This window comes from Magnolia sinica, unplaced genomic scaffold (genome assembly GCF_029962835.1).
Source record: "Magnolia sinica isolate HGM2019 unplaced genomic scaffold, MsV1 ctg301, whole genome shotgun sequence".
NCBI lineage: Eukaryota > Viridiplantae > Streptophyta > Magnoliopsida > Magnoliales > Magnoliaceae > Magnolia > Magnolia sinica.
This window is the reverse complement of record NW_026682805.1, coordinates 42,256-63,421: the sequence shown is the minus strand read 5'-3', so window position 1 is coordinate 63,421 and position 21,166 is coordinate 42,256. Positions and strand designations below refer to the sequence as shown.

At 40.7% G+C, this 21,166-nt stretch overlaps 1 long non-coding RNA gene across 2 annotated transcripts; it reads left to right on the top strand.

Annotated features, from left to right (window-relative positions):
- The first annotated feature begins 13,045 nt into the window (after positions 1 to 13,045).
- On the top strand, positions 13,046 to 17,594 carry LOC131236218 (uncharacterized). Of its 2 annotated transcripts, none has more exons than XR_009166639.1 (4): positions 13,046 to 13,327; positions 13,453 to 13,723; positions 15,658 to 15,843; positions 16,949 to 17,594. It is a non-coding gene; the product is annotated as an uncharacterized LOC131236218 (long non-coding RNA). The 2 variants fall into 2 exon arrangements; XR_009166638.1 differs by having other exon boundaries at positions 13,453 to 14,436.
- The last annotated feature ends 3,572 nt before the right edge of the window (positions 17,595 to 21,166 follow it).

The window sequence follows — 21,166 nt, the reverse complement described above, 5'->3', positions numbered from 1 at the left end:
CCTATCCATCACTGTTGATCTCATATGATGGAAACATATGGATCTCACAAGAGGATAAAAAAATAAAACCTAAATAATAGATAACATGCATACACCATTCTTCTCATCATTAAAACAATCAATCATCATAATCTTAAAGAATTATTAAACCCATGTGCTTCCCTTCTAGCTTGGGCTAGAAGGAACTTAGAAAAATATAATTAAAATAAGAAAAAAAAAGTAAGAAAAAAGAAATAAATGTAAATAGAAAAGATCTAAAAAAATACCTTATAGAACTTTAATAAAATTAAAAACTATTTAAAAACCCTAATTCTTGCTTTGGGATGCAGTGAATGATGTTTAGGAATGCCGTAGGAAGCCCTATTTATAAGTAGGGAACTCCAATTTCGTACAAAGTTCAAAAAAACCCTAGAAACTGCCTCAAATATATATTTTTTTCCAAAATAGACTTATCGCTGTACAGTTTGTTTAAAATAGATTTTTTGCTAGGCAGTTCTCCAAAAAAGACTTCAGAGCTTCAGAATACACTTTTCAGGATGATTTCAGGATTCTTCACTTCAAATCTTTGATTCTTTTCATTTCTCACTTGGTTTTCTTGGATCTTTGGCATGTGAATTCTTCAATCTTAGTCATCTAAGATCAATCCCTTGCCTTGGTGATTCTTGAGCATCAAATCCATGCTTTTTAACATCCTTTTTCAATCCAAGCTCTTAAATTCACCTTGCAACACATAGATGAATAAAATAGAACATTAAGCTAATTCATGTTCATAAAACCAAGATGTAAATGGGGAAAATTATGCAATATTTGAGTCTCAACACCTATCAACAGCATATCCTTAGGATTGTAAGTTTTGTCCCATGTATTTTACGGTAATTGTTTAATTTGGCAATCTTTAATATGTTATCCTTTTTTTACTTTCTTACATGTATTGAAATTTGATCATGGTTATAACAAAATGGGCCTCGCTAATAGACGAGCTGACGATGGCCTACGCAATTGCCAAGCAGCGAGATAAACCATACGCTAAAGCGATTTGGTGTTATGAACGGGTAATGCACTCGTCACATTACACCATGTCTGACTTTTATGTGTTCTATCATGTTTTGACTAATATATTATTTTTTGAATCATGGACTGGTGTATGCGCCTATAAATCATGAAAATGCACATTGGTTTTTGCTGCTCATCTATCCTAGAGAAAGAGAAATCGTTATATTGGATAGCTTATGCACAAATCCATTAATAAAGTACAAGAAAAAGATGAAGAAGATGACTAATGCACTCCCCATTCTCTTCCATGCCACTAGAGACAGCACAACGCTTGAAGGGAAGAAGTGGACCGTTAGAGTTGATGAATCGGCGCCGAAGCAGGAAAATGGTTTTGACTGCGGCATATTCGTAATGAAATTCATTGACATTTTGTGTAACGGTCTCACCTTAGCAGGAACAGAAATGCAAAAATTTACCACCGATTGTAGGAAGTCAATAGCATATGATTGCCTGTCTCTAGTCTATAGATGATATTTGTCAAGGGCATGGGAGAATTTTTGGAGAGATGTTGCATTATATACATTGTATTAATTTCATTGTTGAATATGCTTGTACATTGTGTCTCATTCATGTACTACTTCATGTTATATACATTGTATTATATACATCATTGAATATACAGTGTATGAGGTTTACAGTAATCTTGGAGTGCAGAAAATTTCCAACTCTGTGCATTTCAGTCTGAGTTCCTTCTCTAATCACGATAGCCTTGGGAGGGTTGATCCGAGGGATGGGATGACTACAAAAGGGATGATTAAAACTATATTGGGTTATCTTACCGGTCCTAAAATCAGAATACCATCAAGATAACCCAATATAGTTTTAATTAGCCCTTTTGCAATCAACCCATCCCTCGGATCAACCCTCTCAACGCTATCGTAATTAGAGAAATAACTCAGAGTGAAATGCACATACTTGGAAATTTTCTGCACTTACTCTAACGCTCAATTTCCAGTTTGCCCCGCTGAATTTGATGCTTGCCCTACTCAATTTTCTGTTTGCCCCACTTCATTTCATGCTTGCCCCGCTCAATTTCATGCTTGCCCTGCTCAATTTTCAGTTTGACCCCCTCAATTTCATGCTTGCCCCGCTCAATTTCATGTTTGCCCCTCTCAATTTCCAGTTTGCCCTCCTCATTTCATGCTTGCCCCACTGAATTTCATGCTTGCCCCACTCAATTTCCAGTTTACCCCGCTCAATGTCTTGCTTGCCCCGCTCAATTTTCAGTTTGCCCCGCTGAATTTCATGCTTGCCCCACTCAATTCCGGTTTGCCCCACTCAATTTCATGCTTGTCCCACTCAATTTCCAATTTGCCCCACTCAATTTCATGCTTATCCCACTCAATTTCCAGTTTGCCTCGCTCAATTTTCAGTTTGCGCTATTGAATTTCATGCTTGCCTCGCTTAATTTTCAGTTTGACCTGCTCAATTTCATGTTTGTCCCGCTCAATTTCCAGTTCGCCCCGCTAAATTTTCAGTTTGCCCCGCTGAATTTCATGCTTGCCCCGCTCAATTTCTAGTTTGCCCCGCTCAATTGGGACTTCTTGTGACTCCAAAAGTTTTTTGATCACATTGATATTTATGTTTTTGCAAAGATACATTTGCTAGGGCATAAATGAGTTGATTGGGGTAAATCAACTAGTAACTTTGTCAATTGGATCATATAAAAGCAAATAAGTTACCGTACTTTTATTCACACAACCAATTTGAAGACGGCGAACCCCAGCTTCTCATTAAGAACCCTAATAAAATTTCAAATACTCCCAATAAGGATGGAATTTATTCATAGAAGGATTGAAATTGTAAGCCATACCTTTACAACAAACTGATTAATCATCACCAAGAGCATCTACAAAGGGCCGCGTAACTTTTTCAACTCTTTCCTACAACATATGATGTTATAATCTTAAGAAAAGGGTGAAAACAACACTGAAAATTCTTGAATGAACAGAGGACTCTTTTGGAAGTCACAGAACAAGTGGTGGGGAGAATTGCACTAACCTTATCAGGATATGGGAGATTGTCCATGTATATAAAATAATCCTTAACAGGTGATGCTACAACCAAATCAGAAAAGGTTGGATGTTTGGTCCCTCCAAGACATCCAGCACCAAAATGGAATTTCATTGAAAGGCCATCTTTATTCAAGCCATTCCCTTTTTCTCCAAATGAAACAGTTGGGGCTGCTGTATTTGATGCAATCAACGCCACCACATGAAATTGGCCATTTATATATCTTCCAAGATAAAGGATAGCACGCATTTATATATCGAAGACTTGTCGATGATATCTACTTATATACCAAACATATTTGCCATCGATATTATCGACACATGGTCGATCATATCGATGTAAGTTATCGATATTATTGAGAACTTATCGATAATATCGATGACTTATGATTTGTGTCCCGTGTGGAAATTTGAAAACTCATATCGGCATATATCGATGGTGATTCAATAGTATCAACACCATACGTCTCGATATATCGATGATTGCTTGATATTATCGATTATGCTTGTAAACTGTCTAGCAAGATGACACTGAAAATTCCATATTTTCTCGATATATCGACACTTGGTCAATAATATCGATTATGGCTGCAAAGTGTCCAGCAACCAAACACTGAAAATTTCATATATTCTCGATATATCGAGACCATATCGATAATATCGATGTTAGATGATGGATATATCGAAGACTTGTCGATGATATCTACTTATATACCAAACATATATGCCATCGATATTATCGACACATGGTCGATGATATCGATGTAAATTATCGATATTATCGAGATCTCGTTGATAATATCGATAACTTATGATTTAAGTCCCGTGTGGAAATTTGAAAACTCATATCGACATATATCGACGACAATTCGATACTATCGACACCATACGTCTCGATATATCGAGCACTACTCAATAATATCGATTATGCATGTAAACTGTCCAGCAAGCTGACCCTTCAAATTCCTAATATTCTCGATATATCGACACTTGGTCGATAATATTGAAGTTTAAACATCGATATATCGACAATGAGTTGATGATACCGATTATGCCTTCAAACTGTCCAGCAACCATGCTTGAAATTTTCATGAAATATCGATATATCGACCCTACCTCGATAATATCAAAATATCAAATCTTGATATATCGACAACCTCTCGATATTATCGAACGATCTTGATTTTACAAAAAACCCTTCGTATCCTGCATTTACTGTTTTCACCAAACCATCCTTTATTGCCCTAGGTTTCCCTTTTCATTGCATTGCTTCTTCTAAGACGATCTCTCCACTTCATCTCCAAAAGATTTCTCCACTTTAGAAAGCTTATTTACTCAAGCAATCTTCTGAAGACTTCTTCACACCCGATTCGGTAAGTTTGTTTGCATTGCAATGAATATGAAACGCTGAGTTTGTTGATAATGGAAACCCCTTTTCACCTTCCTTCCTTCCATTTTTCAAACTGTCAACATGAGTTAAGCTTCTTTTTAAAGTTGAAAACGTGGTGCTGCATACCATGTGAATGGTAACGATTTCATATAGAAGTGGCATGTTGGTAGGAAGTATGGTATGGTACCACAAATTGTGTTACCTTGCCCATACAGAGTTCTTCACTCAATTACAATATATTTTTATAGATACATCAGTTCACTGTTCAATGATAAATCATGAATTGGCCAGATATATATATTTTTCGAGTTTATGTTATCATTTCCTTTGTTTGAAACAGGCACTACCATCTCAACAGTCATAATGCTGAAGGATAAAGGGAAAAGGGCTATGGTTGGAGAGTCCTCGAGGGGAGATCGCACTAAACTCCGATTAAGACCTAGATCGGAACGAGCAGAGGAACCGACTTGCCTGACTGAATCACCATCTAGATGAGTTCGTACTCAACGGAGTGCTCCCATTCAGGCTCCTCCTCCACCTATCCAACCAGAACAGTTGATCCCATAGGTTCCTTCTCCTCCTGAGAACATGTATGACAAATTTTACGTCCGAAAAATAGTGTACGAGAAAAAGGTCGATCGAGAGTGCATCCAGCCATTTGGGATTCCACAAATTTTGGAGAAAGTTAGGTGGAGTAATCTCCTGGATTTTGGAGGGACAGTTAGAAATGAACAAGTGATAAGATTTTTATCCTACTATCACTCGCCGGTATTGCACCCTACTTCATTTGTGGTGACCATGGGAGAGACCTCCACCACCACTGATCCTGGGGTAGTTGCACAGCTTTTAGGGATTCCAGCGTCTAAGCGAGGCTTAACTGATCATGACATTAATTCCATAGATGTACGGATAGAAATGACTAAGTATTTTTGTAACAGATAGAATGTTCCGTGGCATCGGGGTAATGCACTGAGAGCATCGAACATGGAAGACAAGTATAAGGTGTTACACAGTATCTTCTGCTCGAATGTTTATCCGAGGGACTCGAATAAGTCTAACATTACATCATATATGTTAGATATTCTATACAACATCTGTCATGATATTCATTTGTGTCTTCCCACCATCATTGTTCACTTCATTGTCGACTGCATATCGAGCACGAGAAGCACGACCATTTTATTCCCACACCTATTATGTTTACTCTCCCGTTATGTTGGCTTGATGCCCACTACTGACCAACCCATACTCGTGAAAATGTTTACACAAAACAACATTAAGCGCTTGAAACTGGAAATGAAAGGGGCATCAACATCAGTAGGGCGTAGTGAAGATATTATGGGAGAGAGAAGCAGATGCAGCAGAGACAGATGCTGCAGAGACAGATGCGGCTGAGACAGATGCAGCCGACACTGACTATCCTACAAAGGGAGAGCAGTGTGAGGTGCCACAACCCTCATATGGTCGTACTAGTCGGAGGATACTATATCGTGACCACTGGGAATCCATTATTAGGCGTATAGATGAGCAGGACAGACGACTTACGTGACGGAGCGGCTTTCTGAGGCTATCAAGAAGGGTATCGAGCGGATCGAGCATAAGATTGACACCCTTATTGCCACAATCACCTGCCGGCGTGATGATGTCGCTCCACCGAATGGCAGTCCATCCAGCAAGACTGGATTTAGTCATGTCTATTGGCTTATGCATCAAATATCTTTTGGGGATGCCAAGCCTATCGGATATTATCTTCAAACTGTTTCTTTAGATAACGGCGTGAATATTCTTTGACTGATGCAGGGGACTGATGATTTTAGTACCTAAACTTGGGGTACTGGATTTTGATTACAGTATGTGGTGTTATGATGAAATTTATTTATGCACTACATGTTATTTATGCACTTCATGTTATGTTGCATGCTCTTAATTTCATTGTCAGCGGGGCAAACTAAAAGAACATATCCTATAATTAATTATTTCATTATCCACCAAAAATAATTACAAACTATGCAGCATACAAAAAACTACATAAATTACAAAGTATGCTATACACCAGGTATAGGAAACTTGTACTTCCAGCGATTATGCCCTGTTTGTTTGCATTGCCCCACACTTTACTTTTTTCGTTTCCTCTCCACGCGAGAGAATTCTAAGCTTTTTGGGTCTTCCAGCTAACCTCCTCTGTCCTAGGGGTCTAAGCTTTCCTCTTTCCTTGAAGGCTGCTAAAATTTTTCACTCGCTTTTGTCGCATACTGGGTACACCGATTTGCTATACGTGACTAGGTAATTATGTGCCGTGTAGAATGGGGAGCAGTATGAATAATAAGGAAGATTGTAGTTTATGCATGCTGACAAGACATGTACATGAAAACTCACTAAGCTTAACTGTATCATTATAATCTCCAACAACATAGTACTCATCTTGAGAAATTGCTTGACAGCGAACATCTCGCACCTTCTGCACAAGATCCTTTAACTGTTTCTCCACCCATGGTGTCAACAGACCCACAAATGATGCCGCAGATTCTCTTCTCTCGAAAAACAATTCCTGTATCTTGAATCTTACCGCCTCTATTAATTTCGTAATAGGGTATTCGCGTGCTTCTTTAAAAAGGGCATTAAAGCACTCAGATATGTTTGTAGTGACCAAGTTGAATCTTTTTCCTAGAAAGTGCAAAGATTTCCATCTCTCGTACCTAATTTTTGTCAGCCATGCATATACTGGGGGGTTGGTCATTTCGATATTATGCATTAATTTCTCAAATTTAGCCCTCCTGCATGTCCTCACAGCCCACTAGTAGTACATCTCTAACGACTTGTCTTTAAAAGTGTCCACCAAGTTTCTGTAGATGTGGTACGCGCAATACCCATGGATTGCATGCGGGAAGACTTGGGGAACATCTTTCATTAGACATTTATGTCGGTCGGATATAATTATAAGACCCTCCAGAGACCCTAACACATCGTTAAGGTAGGTAAGGAACTAATTTCAACTACTGTTGTTATCTAATTCCCCGATGCCAAATGCAACTGGAAATATATGATTGTCCCCGTCTAAGGCTATGGCGATGAATAGAACACCCTTGTATTTGCCCTTTAAGTGTGTCCCCTCAATGGCCAATACCCTCCGCAATAAATTTTAAAAACTTTGAATGCATTGTCCGAGCGCTACAAAACATCACTCGAATCTGAAAGTCTCTTGGTTAACAAGCACGACAGTAACTGTCCCTGGGTTAGCCATCCCTAACTCATAAAAATACGAAGGGAGTTGATTGTAAGAGTCTTCGTAAGACCCCATCACGTGATTAATTGCAAGCTCCCTAGCTCTCCATGCCTTGCTATAACTGATAAGAATATTATATTTCTCTTGCATGGTGAATACAATATCACGTGGCCTCAACCCTAGGCGTTGCTCAATGCGGCTAATAACCAGATCACATCCTAACTTACTGCTAGCTTGCTGGTGATCGCTCTTCATCCATAACAAGTCATACGTGTGTTTTGACGTATAAGTCCGTATTTTGAATATTCCCGTATCATTCACCCGAGATGCATGAACCCTCCATTCACATGTATCTTCGAAGCACACCACGGTAAATCTCCTAGAATTTGAATATATTACCCTATATTGGAAATCATTGCGAATTGCAAATTGGCTCAAAACATACTGGCACCTACTCTTGTCCTTAAATGTTTGCCCAATGACTATATCGATCGGTTCACATAACGAATCAGTATATTCCAGCATTTCTGCATTGGTGAATGCAGCATCATCAAACGGCATGGAAACTTGACGAGTGATGAGGTTTGATGTTTCGAGAAGGTCTCGAAGCAGAATGTCGCTTACACGCACAGATGGGATGGTGGATGATGATGGCAGATCTGTTGTTGATGCTAAAGGCGGTGTCATGTATTCATAATTACTGTTAACGTGCACCACTAACTTGGTTAGTCACGACGTTTGATGTTTGAGGCGGGTCGGGCAGTTGTGTCATGCTCTGAACTCAAAAACCAGGATCACAAAATTCCAGATCGCCGAATCCGGTGCTGACAGCCTCCATAGTACCCCATTCTTAGCTCCCGACACCCATACACCAGGTTCTGATCCTGGGATCATACAAGGAGGATTTCAAACATGATTTTGTTTCAGTATAAGCATATCTATAAGCATAACCCACGAACAATAACCACAAGAACACCATCACGAAATCCACTATGAATAAAACTTTGAGTACAGCGCGTATGAAGGGAAATACAAGATAATGATAATAATAGAAACTCTTGAAGCTCACAGCACGCTCCAACTATGGCGAAACTATGGCTGCGTCCTGGTGTCACCTACACGCATCAATCATGCATAAGCTTATAGAAAGCTTAGAGGGCGGTGCAAGTGTGTGCGCAATATGAGCGTGCTCAGAATGCAATGTAAGAGTAATGTGGAATCATACTGATGAGTACATGAATGCAATCAGCCATACCAAGGTTATGCGGTGCAAACATGAATGTTGTCGGCCATACCAAGGCTATGCGATGCGAAATGTAACTCATGCATGCCAATCCTCATCCATATGTCAATGCAACTCCTCACTGGAGTATCAAATATCAGTACGGTTCTCATTCTGTGTAATCACCAGGGTTTAGTACACTCCAAATGGCACTACCTCTTTCCCAGGGGCGCAGTCCAAGTGAGCGTAAGAAACCTCACTATCTGCCTGGCCAATAGTCTACCAATATCTATCCAGCACGTCGATAGCGGACCCATTCATGAGCTGGTCAAACTAAGCCTAGCAATGCCCCCTACCCTCGGGCGAGTAAGGCCACACCCCTTTCCAATAGACCATGACACAGTGGTAGACGCGGCCTCCTGGTATTCGGCCCTTGTGTGCTCGTATATCTACTCGGTCTCAACGTTGGAGCCATCCTCTGGTACCATCAGGTTTAGGAATTTTCACCCAGGGACATCTATGGCACCCCGATGCTTAGTAACAATATTTTCGGTGTCCGATCCTGCCATCCACGATGTGCCTGTGGAGGTCATAGCCCTGATGTCGATAGGGCGTATAATAATCATGTCATACAAATGCAAAGTGCATGAATCACACTATCAGTCGTGCAACAATCCTGCGTGTACCGCGCTAATGAAGGGCAACTCCACCTATCAGGGGGCCCATAAACAATCTGCCCCAAGGCATATGCTATAATCAGCCACTCCTCATATCAAAGTATACATATGATGCGTATGAGCATGAATCATGGAACTATACTAAACATGTTATGTGATGATGGATTCTGTTCATAAAGAAGATGGGCCTAGATGGCCTACACACAACAAGTATGAGCCTAAAAATGGGCCCTAGGGAGAGTTATAATGCAGACATTTACCAACATTATTCTTACAATGTGGACGTCAAACCATCATTGCTCCCAAGGCATGACCCACCTCAAACTTCATTACATAAACCATGGTGGAATCACTCATTGTAATGGGCCTTATGTACATCCCGTTGGGCCTCGACCCAAGGACTCCAAATACATCAAATGGGCCGCATCACATGGGCCTCATATATATATAGCTGGGCTTCAACATCGGGCATCATATATCACATCGGGCCTAATCAAATGGGCCAAAACAATGGGCCGAATCAACTGGGCCAAGTCGAATGGACCGAGTTGAATGGGACAAGTCAAATACATCAAATGGGCTGCATCACGTGGGCCTCATATATATCAAAGAGGGCCTCAACAACATACCTCATACACATCAAGGTGGGCTTCAACAACATACCCAAAAATAGCCATATTGAAGGATCATTTGGACCATACCCTAAGTAACAGTGGAGATAATTTTCACTGTTTAAACAATTCACAAGGGCCCACCATAAGGTTTATTTCCCACCCAATCTAATCCTAAGGTCTTAAGGACCTGGATTAAAAGGGAAAAACAGATATCGTATTGGTCCAAACCCTTTAGTCCAAGGGTTTTGATGGTGGACGTTCAAACCCACTGTCTCCTGAAATGTGGTCCACCTGATCCTAGATCTATCTTATTTTTAGTTTCAAGACTTAAAATGAGCTTTCAAAATGGTTGGACGATTTGGATGCAACACATGCATCATGGTGGGTCCCATAGGGATGGACGGTATAGATAAAGCAGGTGGGACCCATAAACTTGGTGACGCCACTACAGCAGCTATGTAGTGAGGTACACCAGCCGTCCCACCTCCCCATGTGTGGGGAGGTGTGGTATACAATGCATACATCAGTGGGTCCCATGTGGGGCCTACCATAACGTTTATCTTCCATCCAACATGTTGATATGGTCACACGGACTAGAATGAAAAGGAAAAACAGATTTCATGATGATCCAAAACTCCTGGACCAAAAAAAAGGGTTCCAATGGTAAACATTTAATCATCACTGTTTCCTGTGATGTGGGCCACCTGGGTTATGTACACGACTGATTTTTGGGGCGGCCCGCTGCCTTGAGGGGGGCCCACCAAATGCAAGGTGTTAATGTTCAACACACATCACGTGGGGCCCATGGCTGTAGGTCCCAGCCCACCACGGCAGCACAGGATGCTACTACATCCAGAGGACGGTCAGCAGCAACACCTGCTACTGCCTAAAAATTTATTTATTTATTTATTTTTATTTTTTTGAAGATTTTAATAGGTGGGGCCCACATCAAAGGAATCCAGTCCGTCGGCTGGGTTCCTTGGCTCGTGACGGGTCTAACAAGCCCAATATTGGGTATGTTTCAGTGTGTAGAAAGGTTAAACTAGATTTTAACAATGAAATCTACTGTTTTTTATGCAATGGCCCGCCAGATAATTAGATTGACTTCATTTTTCGGCTCAACGCCTAAAATGAGCTGAGAAATGGAATGGACGGTGTGGATTTGATCTGTACATCAAGGTGGGGCATACATGAGTGGTCCACCCAAAAGCTTAAATATAATATATATTTTATTATTTTTTTTAATTTTTTATTAGCTGTTATTACACAACCATGTCAGTACACGCACTCCATCTTAGCCGCACCCTGTCCAGCGTCCAGGGACACTGGACGGCATGGATATAACACAAGCATCATGGAGGGTCCCACATGTACGTGGCCCACATTTCATCAAGGTGGGTCCCACCTGATGGTTCTGACATTTGTGTTTTCTCACCATCCAGGTCCACTGGATGGCCTGGATAAAATAGATGGACGACGTCGATAAAACACATCCATCATGGTGGGTCCACGATTGGTGTGCATCTAGTGGGCCATGCCCGTTATAAAAGAGAGAGACAGAGAGAGAGAGAGGGAGAGAGAGAGAGAGAGAGAGAGAGGGATCGGTGAGAAGGGGAGGGACCCCGCCACTATGGGCCCTCCCAAAATACAAAGCGTACATCAAGATGGGTCCCACCATATGTGAGCCCTCAAATAACAAAATTGATGGTTAGATCACCCACCTATTGCACTCCTATTCTCCTTGCCTTCACTTTTGATGGTGGTTGATGGAGTTTTGATGGTGGGGATGAGAGGTGAGAGGGTAGGGAAAGTGGGCCACACTTGGCTTTGGGAGAGAGAGGGCTTAGATGTGGGATGTTTGTTGCTTGGGAGATTTTTTTTGAGAAATGAGGAAGAGAGAGAAGTGATGGGTGAAAAGGGATGGGGTGTGGTGTGATGGGTGATGGGTGGAGTGATGGGGTTGTAAGAAAGGGATAAGTGGAGAGAGAGAGAGAGTTGACTTTGGGAATGAGAAGGGATGGGTTGTTGTACTTGGGGTATGGAGTGTACTTGACATTGATTGATTGATTAATGAGATATATTGTAAAAATTCCCTTGAAATTCACAATGCGTGGCATTTTTCTCAAAATGAATGCGGGTCCACATCTTTTAAGCTAGGTATCGGATCGGTGCGCGAGTCACGACGTTGGAACTGCGGGGACGGCGCGGTCGCAAAGATACAAGTTTCAGGTTGAGTCGACTCGATATGCAGGACTCAGCTTAGGATCATGCACAAATGTCGGATACAGGTCAAGGGTTACCTGAATTCGATCGGAAGGACCGCAGAAGCCTACAGAACGGTACGATCTAGGATACGGGTTTTACAACTCTCCCCTCCAAATAAAAATTTCGTCCTCAAAATTTACATAATCATTGCAACCAGACATAACTCATAAGGAAGAAGAAACATAGCATCATCATATAAAATCGGAGACAACATACAAGATACAACATATCATCAATCATCAAAGAGATTGGGATAGCGCTCTCGAATCTCGGCCTCGCGCTCCCAAGATGCCTCATCAACAGAATGGTGACCCCACTAAACTTTCACCAAGGGAATGACCTTGGTCCGGAGGACCTGCTCCTTCCAATCAAGGATATGAACTGGCTGCTCACTACCAAAAAATGAAGCAAAGGCTACGGACCATTTGGGCTTTTAGCTACGGTTTTAAACTGTAGCTATATTGCAAAGGGTTTAAGCCGTAGCTAAAAGCCCGAAAAAACCAAAAATAAGCCACGCAATTTTCTTTCCCTCGGGCGGGCTGTTTTCCCATCCTCTATTTCCTCTCTTTCCCTCAGCGAGCTATTTTCCCATTCTCTATTTCCTCTCTCTCTCTCTCTCTCTCTCTCTCTCTCTCTCTCTCTCTCTCCCACCCACTCCTTCAAAATGCAGGAGATATACCGAAACCCCCATCCCTTCCTTTCTCCACTCCTCTCCTTCATCCCACACCCTAAATCTACAAAAACCCCTTCAACCAGCCGAGCCCTAGATCTGTAGAAACCCCTTCAACCAACTGATCCCTAGATCTGTAGAAAGCCCTTCGACCAACCAAAATGCATTCCCAAAACTTGCTCTCTCAAAAGCATTTCTAGGGTCTCTCTCTCTCTCTCTCTCTCTCTCCCCCCCCCCCCTTGTTATTGCTGCCTCTATCTTCTTCTTCTTCCTTTTTCATTGCTTGGCCTGTCTCCCTTCCTCACTCATCTTTTCTTCTTTTGCAGGGAGGCTACTTCCCCAACGCAATCCGATATTATCAAAGATCCCTCTCTAAGGTGCTTTTATGCAAAATCCGAATATTCTGATTCAAAATCTGCAGATGGTTGAGAGGTGTACTGGAAATCCATAGAAACAGAGATCAAATCCCTACTAGAGAAGCTCTTGGACGTCAAGGATGCAATGTCTGCTCCTGCAATCCCTACAACCTCCATCACCTAGAAGCTTACACGTCACAGAGAGATACTTTACGTATTCACTTAATGATGCAATATGCAGGTTTGCTTTAGTTGCTTTAGGGTTTTGATTTTGTCTCTAAAATGGAATGGTTTGGACTGACGTACATGTATGTCAAGTGTGACTATATCAGTCATGCACATTGTGTTTGACAAAATGACTGAAAGAAACCAGAATTAGAAAAGAAAGGGTGCTCTTCTCTTTCCATTCATTGACTGGTTTTTTTTTTTTTTTTGGGGGGGGGGGGTATTGATATGAATTTGGTTTTCTTTACTATTTTAAGGTGGAATTAAAGTAATTGGATCCTATTATGCTACGATGTTCACTATCTTGTTCTGATCTATCTACCTATCATTTATGAATGCACATTCTCTCCCTCCATTTTCTTGTTTAAAAAACTTTTTTGCCCCAATCTTTTCAGGATAGATGTCCTGTTAGAACTGGTGATTGAGAACCACTTTTCCCCAAATGATGGTACTCTTGAGGTATGTTATTGCACCTTAATTTCTTTCTTAATAAGATAATATATCAAATTCCCCTTTTATTTTATTTTATTTTTTTCTACACATCAACAGGCATATAATATATGTAGGAACTGATGTCTAAAAATATGATTATTACTTGACTCTATCCCTGCTATAGTTTGAAATTGGCTAGTAATAAGGAATGGGATGAAGGAGCACAACACAAACATTTTGGAGATAGTTCGTTCTTTGGATCTCCCAAACAATCCCTTAGATGATATTATTGATCAGGTAGCTAGTGGTTTAATGCCTTCAAGATAGTTCTGAGTTTGTTGAATCTAGTTGAGGCCTTCTAGAAACAAGATGTGTTTATGTGGAAGCACTGACTTGTATGGCTATTGCTTCTCATTCTTAAAGCTGATGCAATCTTTCTTATACTGGAGTATTTTGTTATGTTGTATAATTGTGACATTTAGTAGTTTTTGAGGTTCGAGATTCTGTCTAATGCGAGTTTAATTTTTGTAAATTAAAAGCATAGTTTGTTGAGACTGTATACATCTGAATTTGCTGCAATTTTGTCATTTTGAACTTGTGTGGAAATGTTTATGCCGTCATTATTTGCTGTCATTTTGTGGAGCTTTATTTTTAAAAGCTTTAATTTATCAATGTTAGTTTGTTTGTCTTAAGGATTGTTGTGCTATATATGCTAGCATTCAAACAACGGACCTTAAGATAACTGAGGAACTTTTCCATTTCCGTATGAGTTGAGTCATATTGTGAATATTTTCCACCATTTTTTCTGTTTGGTTTCAGCATTGCATTGTTTTGAATGGTACTTGTGTTGGTATGTGCATTTAGGAAGTTGGATGGGTAATGACCATCATCCAAATCACTCATAACAAATGAGTGTCATATACATGTCTTTAAGTTTACCAGAGTAAATTTTCCATGAATGCTTCAGCATGTCAAGCTCATGGACTTGACATGGATATGTTTGATGTGGCCTAGGTGTGGAACCATCTGTCCATTCCAATGTTACCAAGATCAACCTCATTCTTTTGACAAAAAAAGAAAAAAAAAAGAAAAAAAGAAAAAAAAAAGGTGGCACTAGTTAGCCATGAATTGTCCATCATATGGAAATTTTGATATCATATGCCTTTTGACGATCACTTTGATTGGGTGATCATCAACACAAGATTAGTAGCTGCCAAAATGTACGGCCGATATCAAATTTAAGCAATTTGTCATGTCCTTTAATATATCACTATCATTGGATGATCCAACCCGGCTAATGATGAACATCAAAGTTCTAGAGGAAAGCTAATGTTGTATTGGGTTGGAAGTGGGTTTGTTCCATTTGGGGTGGTTGGAGTTGCCAAAATTCGCCAGGCGGTTTTTAAATTGAAATTTGTGGTTTTGGGGAAGAAGCATTTGGGGTGGTTATAGAACTGGGTTTTGGAATTTATAGTGATTTTATAACTGAAATTTGTAGCTCTTGCTTTGAAATTGTAGGGAATATTTGAATTTGGAGGTCTCCTCTTAAGGGTGGATTCTTGAAGACTAGGTGTTGTTTTGGCTTGAGTTCGTGTTCTGTTTGAAAGCTTTCAATTTCTATTTTGGTTGTTGGATTTGTGGAAAAATGGCTTGTACGTAGCTGGGATCGAAATCTGATGCATTCTAACGACAAGGGCAGGCATGGTATGGAGCATTCTCTCTTCTTTTCTTTTTTGTTAAATATGTGGAAACCGGTTTTAATTTTGTTGGTTTGCATTCTTCCCTGTTTTGAATTAGTTTCAAATGTATTCAATTAGAAAAAGACAGTTTTAGAAGCTTAGACATGGATCTGAGATGAGTGTGTGTACAAGGTTGCTCATGTCGTGTGCATGAGCTGCCTTGCATGCAAATGTGTGTACAAGGTAGCTCATGTGCATGCTAAGCCTACATGGATCTGAGACGGTTTTAGTTGAGCTTTGCTAAGCCTACATGTGTGTACAAGGTAGCTTATGTGCATGCATGCATTTGCCAGTGTGGGATGAGATCCAATCCATTCATTAGAGCACTACCACTGTAGATGTTCTTGCGTAAGAATCAGGTTGGTCCTCCTGGTTGAAGTTTTTTTTACTATCCAGCTACTTTGAAAACTGTGGTCCACCTATTGATTGAACCAGATTTGTTTTCATGCAAAAGCATCTACATGGTCAAACCCACTTGAGACGGTTTGGATATTACACCAGTACACTCTGTTGAGAGTCTTGAGACTCAATGTCGTGTGCATGAGCTACCTTGCATGCAAATGTGGGCTTTGCAAGTCAATCCACAAAATGATTCTCTGTTAAGATTTTTTTAAAAGAAAAGTCATGATAGAAAAGACACAACTCCATACCTCCATAAATCCTTGGATTTTTGGGTCAAATCCAAATCTTCCCAAGTCAATCCACAAAATGATTCTCTGTCAAGGTTTTAATAAAAAAGCTATGCCCTTGCAGCCATTGTATTAAATGCTCCTCAAATCCATGGCTTCATTACCAAACAGTGGATTTTCTTGTTTTTTTCCTTGTACGGATTGATTTAATATGAATTTCCTTCATCCTACAAATCAATCATCTTTCACTATGGGTTGGAAATTTCTTAGTAGCTTATAAGGTTTCTTGACGTGGAATGATTTGTAAAAGTTTGCCATTGCAGTGTGAATTTGTCATTGCTTGAAATTTGAATCTCTAGTGCTTTAGATGAAAAATGCTATGAAAGTACTCTTTTGTTTTGCTAATTCTTCTATTCTGAGGTCGGCACCATTTTCTGGTAGGTACTAGAAGATGTCTGATGCTGAGGATATTCCAATCTGGGATACTTTTTGTCCATGAGGTCCATTGTTCAATGGTTTTGGGATCACTGAAGCATGTGCCCCACTTGTGCAAACTGAACATATTGTACAAGCTCTCAGCTTAAGCATTGTATAATACCTCTTAGTTAAACCAATGACCAGGAGATTCCTCAACATGATATGCTCTATTGCCCTGATTTGATAGTTCAAAAGGATGAAGAGGTTGATGGAAATGTTTCTAATAGAGTTAAAGAGTTGGGTGGGTGGGTGGGGAGGAGATGTGCCTCTATAGTGTTGGGGTTGCATGCTAATGAAACATGAAGGTAGATTTTTTGTTCTACTCATTTCTCTTTCATTAGTAGGTGTATTTCTTTTCCGATAGGTCAGTGGTAGAGCTCTGTAGCCATTTTCTCTAGATAGTTACAATAGCTCGATGGAGGTAATGTTATCTTATCTTGCCATGTTTTATTTGTTTGATCGATTTGTCACTTTCTTTTCTATTTGCAAACAAGGTGGGTTGCATCGGGCGACGTGGTTGAGAAGACTGTTGAGAGGAGGCAGAAGAGGATGATCAAGAACAGGGAGTCTGCTGCTCAATCAGGGGCCAGGAAGCAGGTGGGCCTGTAAAATCAGGTTGCTTGTTTTGAAAATCAATTATTTCCATTTTCTTTTTTTTTAAGACTGAGAATTTATTCTCATTGTGGCAAGCATACAGGAACGAGCTGGAGAACAAGGTTTCACATCTGGAAGAAGAGAATGAAAGGCTCAAGAAGCAGAAGGTGTTTACCTATAATGAGAAGGATGTTAACTACAGATGGACAAGGTATATATGCTACTCTGAGATCTCATTTCCAGTTATGTAGTTCTTGAATTGTCTACGCTCTTTTACTTCTTGAATTGTTTCGTTGTTCACATCATTTGATGTTTTTTTCTTTTTAATTATATTGATGTACTTTATAATGTTTTTTTGTCCTTCTCTTGTGTAATATATTTGTGCTCTGGGTTTTTATTTCGATGTTTTTTAGCTCATGGGTTTTCTTATTTTCTTTTTCTTTTTCTTTTTTGATGGAGCTTTTTTCTTGTTTGTTTTCATTTATTAAATTGTTAATCCTCAATTCGCTATGTTGTATTGATGGGTTTCTTCCTTTTATGCATTTTATGATTTGTTCTTCTGTAATGATGGTTTTTAGCTCGTGGTTTTTCTTTTGAAACTAATTACCATTCTCAGCCTTTTGAACCCTGTCCATTGCCAGCCTCAGTCACCAACAGATGCAGAATAGTGTAAGAAGTATATATGAAAAGTTCTTGTGGTTTGAATGGATTTGAAGGCCTGGAAGTGTTGTTTAGATGATACTAACTGTTGCTTTGTTTGCATTGTCTACTTTGTGTAGTGCGACTTACATCCTAAAATGGGCCACATATAATCAGAATCCTTCCTGTCCTCAGTGCAAGCATCTGTTTCAGTTTCTCAGTGTTCATCGATCACCAGATGGAAGGTATATGATGGCCCTGTTTGTTAAGTAAAAATGGAAACTATAGCTATCACACATTATACTTGTTACAGAAATATGCAAGGGTCAAATGCACCTCATTTTCTGGCCAATTGAATTCATTTATCAATCCAACCAGAACTGGCCAATTGAATGCCACCTCATGGATGGGCCCAAGCTAAAAAAAATTGCAATAATCAGGAATATTTTAACCATTCCATCTGTATACCCTTTTTTCCCTTATGAGTCATGATCGAAATGGTTTCTCAGCCCTCAAAAAGGGTGAATGATGGGATGTGTATAAACTTTTAGAGTTTTAGTTTGTGCCTCATCCAAGACGTGGCCTAGTGATTGGGCAGTCTTGGTCAATCGCCATGTGCACCAATCCACGGTTTGTAGGATTGGTGCTGATTTTCTAAATAGTACCTGATATTTACAAACTCCTAAACTGAATTGAGATGTTCCGATCCTGGCTGTACAGTATTCACGATTGCATGTTCGAGGAGAGTGTTTGTCTGCTCATTAGAGCCACTTGGTTTGTGCCTCTACCATTGGAGGCTCAGGAAGAATCCTCCTATAAACAAGAAGCTATCTATCAGTATGAGGATGAGGAGGATGACGATCTGGATGATAAAGTATACTTTGGCAGCTCCTCAAGCCTTCGTATCGGTAACCATAGGTGTTTTATACCTCTTTAGTATCTGGATGACGATCTGGATGAATTTTGCCCCTTTTTTTTGCAATTAATTGATTGAATGAAGGATTGTAATTGATTCATTATTGAATGAATGAATGATTATGCAGGTGGTAATTGAATGAATGAATGATTACACAGGTGGTAATTGAATGAATGAATGATTATACTTTTTTTTAAATGTAGGCAATAGCCATGGATATTGACCGTAGCTGAGAATCTGACAACCATAACTATCATTATATCCAGCTTATTGCTACGGATCCAGCACTACTTTTAGCTACAAATACTATCCGTAGCTGTTTGTACTTTTCGCTACAGAAATAGTTGCTACGGATTATATCTGTAGCTATTGTAATCTATGGGTACGGATTAAATTCGTAGCTATAGGTTTTAGACTTATTGTTACGGCACCTACGACTACAGTCGTGCTACGAACTAAAACCGTAGCTATAAGCCTTTAGCTACGGCTTTAATCTGCAGCTTTTGCCTAGTTTTCTAGTAGTGGCTCAATGTAAGAAGCATCCTCACGAACCTCTAGTGGCTACCAATCATTATGGACGCTAGACAACTGAGATGGCAAGGCAAGCCGATAGGCCACGATGCCAACGCGCCCAGTAATCTTGAAAGGTCCTATAAATCTCGGGGCAAGCTTGCTCTTCGCTCCAAATCGAACTACGCCCTTCATGGGCGAGACCTTGAGATACACTCTGTCCCCAACGGCGAACTCCAAGAGATGACGCCAATGATCAGCAAAACTCTTCTACCAGCTCTGAGCTGTGCGCATCTTCTGCCTGATGATATCGATAGCCTCTGACATCTGCTGCACAAGCTCGGGACCTAAAAGACGCTGCTCTCCGACCTTGGTCCAACAACTCGGAGATCTGCACGATCTGCCATATAATGCCTCAAAAGGAGTTATGCCAATGGTTGCCTGATAACTGTTGTTGTATACGAACTCAACCAATTACAGATGCTTATCTCATCTACCCCCGAAGTCAATCACGTAGGCCTGAAGCATGTCCTCAAGGATCTGATTGACCCTCTCGGTCTGGCCATCGGTCTGCGGATGGTACGCGGTGCTGAGCTGCAAAACAAACCCCATCGCTCTCTGAAAGCTCCTCCAAAACTGAGACGTGAACCTTGGGTCTCGGTCAGAAATGATCGAGACTGGAACGCCGTGCAGTCTCACAATCTCCTCGATAAATAACCTCATAAACCGGTCCAAAGGCCAAGTCTTACGAATAGCAAGAAAATGTGTCGACTTCTTCAGACGATCAATGACACCCAGATGGTGTCGTGACCACGCTGACTCCTCGGCAAGCCCATGATAAAATCTATCGACACATGCTCCCACTTCCACGTCGGGACGCTCAACGACTGTAATGGACTAGGGGGTCTCTTATAATCGGCCTTGACACGCTGGCATGTGTCACACTCGGCCACAAAACTGGCGATCTAGCGCTTCATCCCCGCTCAAAAATACTGTCGCCTCATGTCATGATACATCTTCATCGAGCCAGAGTGGATAGAAAACTGTAATCGATGTGCCTCGGTCATAAGATCTCTGTGCAACTCAGGAATATCCGGGACACACAATTGGCCTCTGAAGTGAAGTCCACCATCAGAACCAATCTACCAATCTGTCTGACTCTTAGATGCTGCCTCTGCTCGGTAATCCTGTAATGACTCATCTGCCTGCTGAGCCTCGATCACCCTAGCGACAAAAGAGGGTTGAATCAAAAGGTTCGATAGCTGAACGATAGAAGATTGCAGACCAAAATCGAAGTCATACTCTGCTATATCCTTGAGCATCCTTCACTCCTGAATCATCATGTGTGCCACCATGCCTCGTGGCTGACGGCTGAGGGCATCCGTCACCACATTCGCCTTGCCTGGGTGGTACTGGAGATCAAAATTATAGTCCTTCAGGATCTCCATCTAACACCTCTGCCTCATGTTCAGCTCGGACTGAGAGAATAGATACTCCAAGCTCTTGTGGTCGGAGAAGAGCTC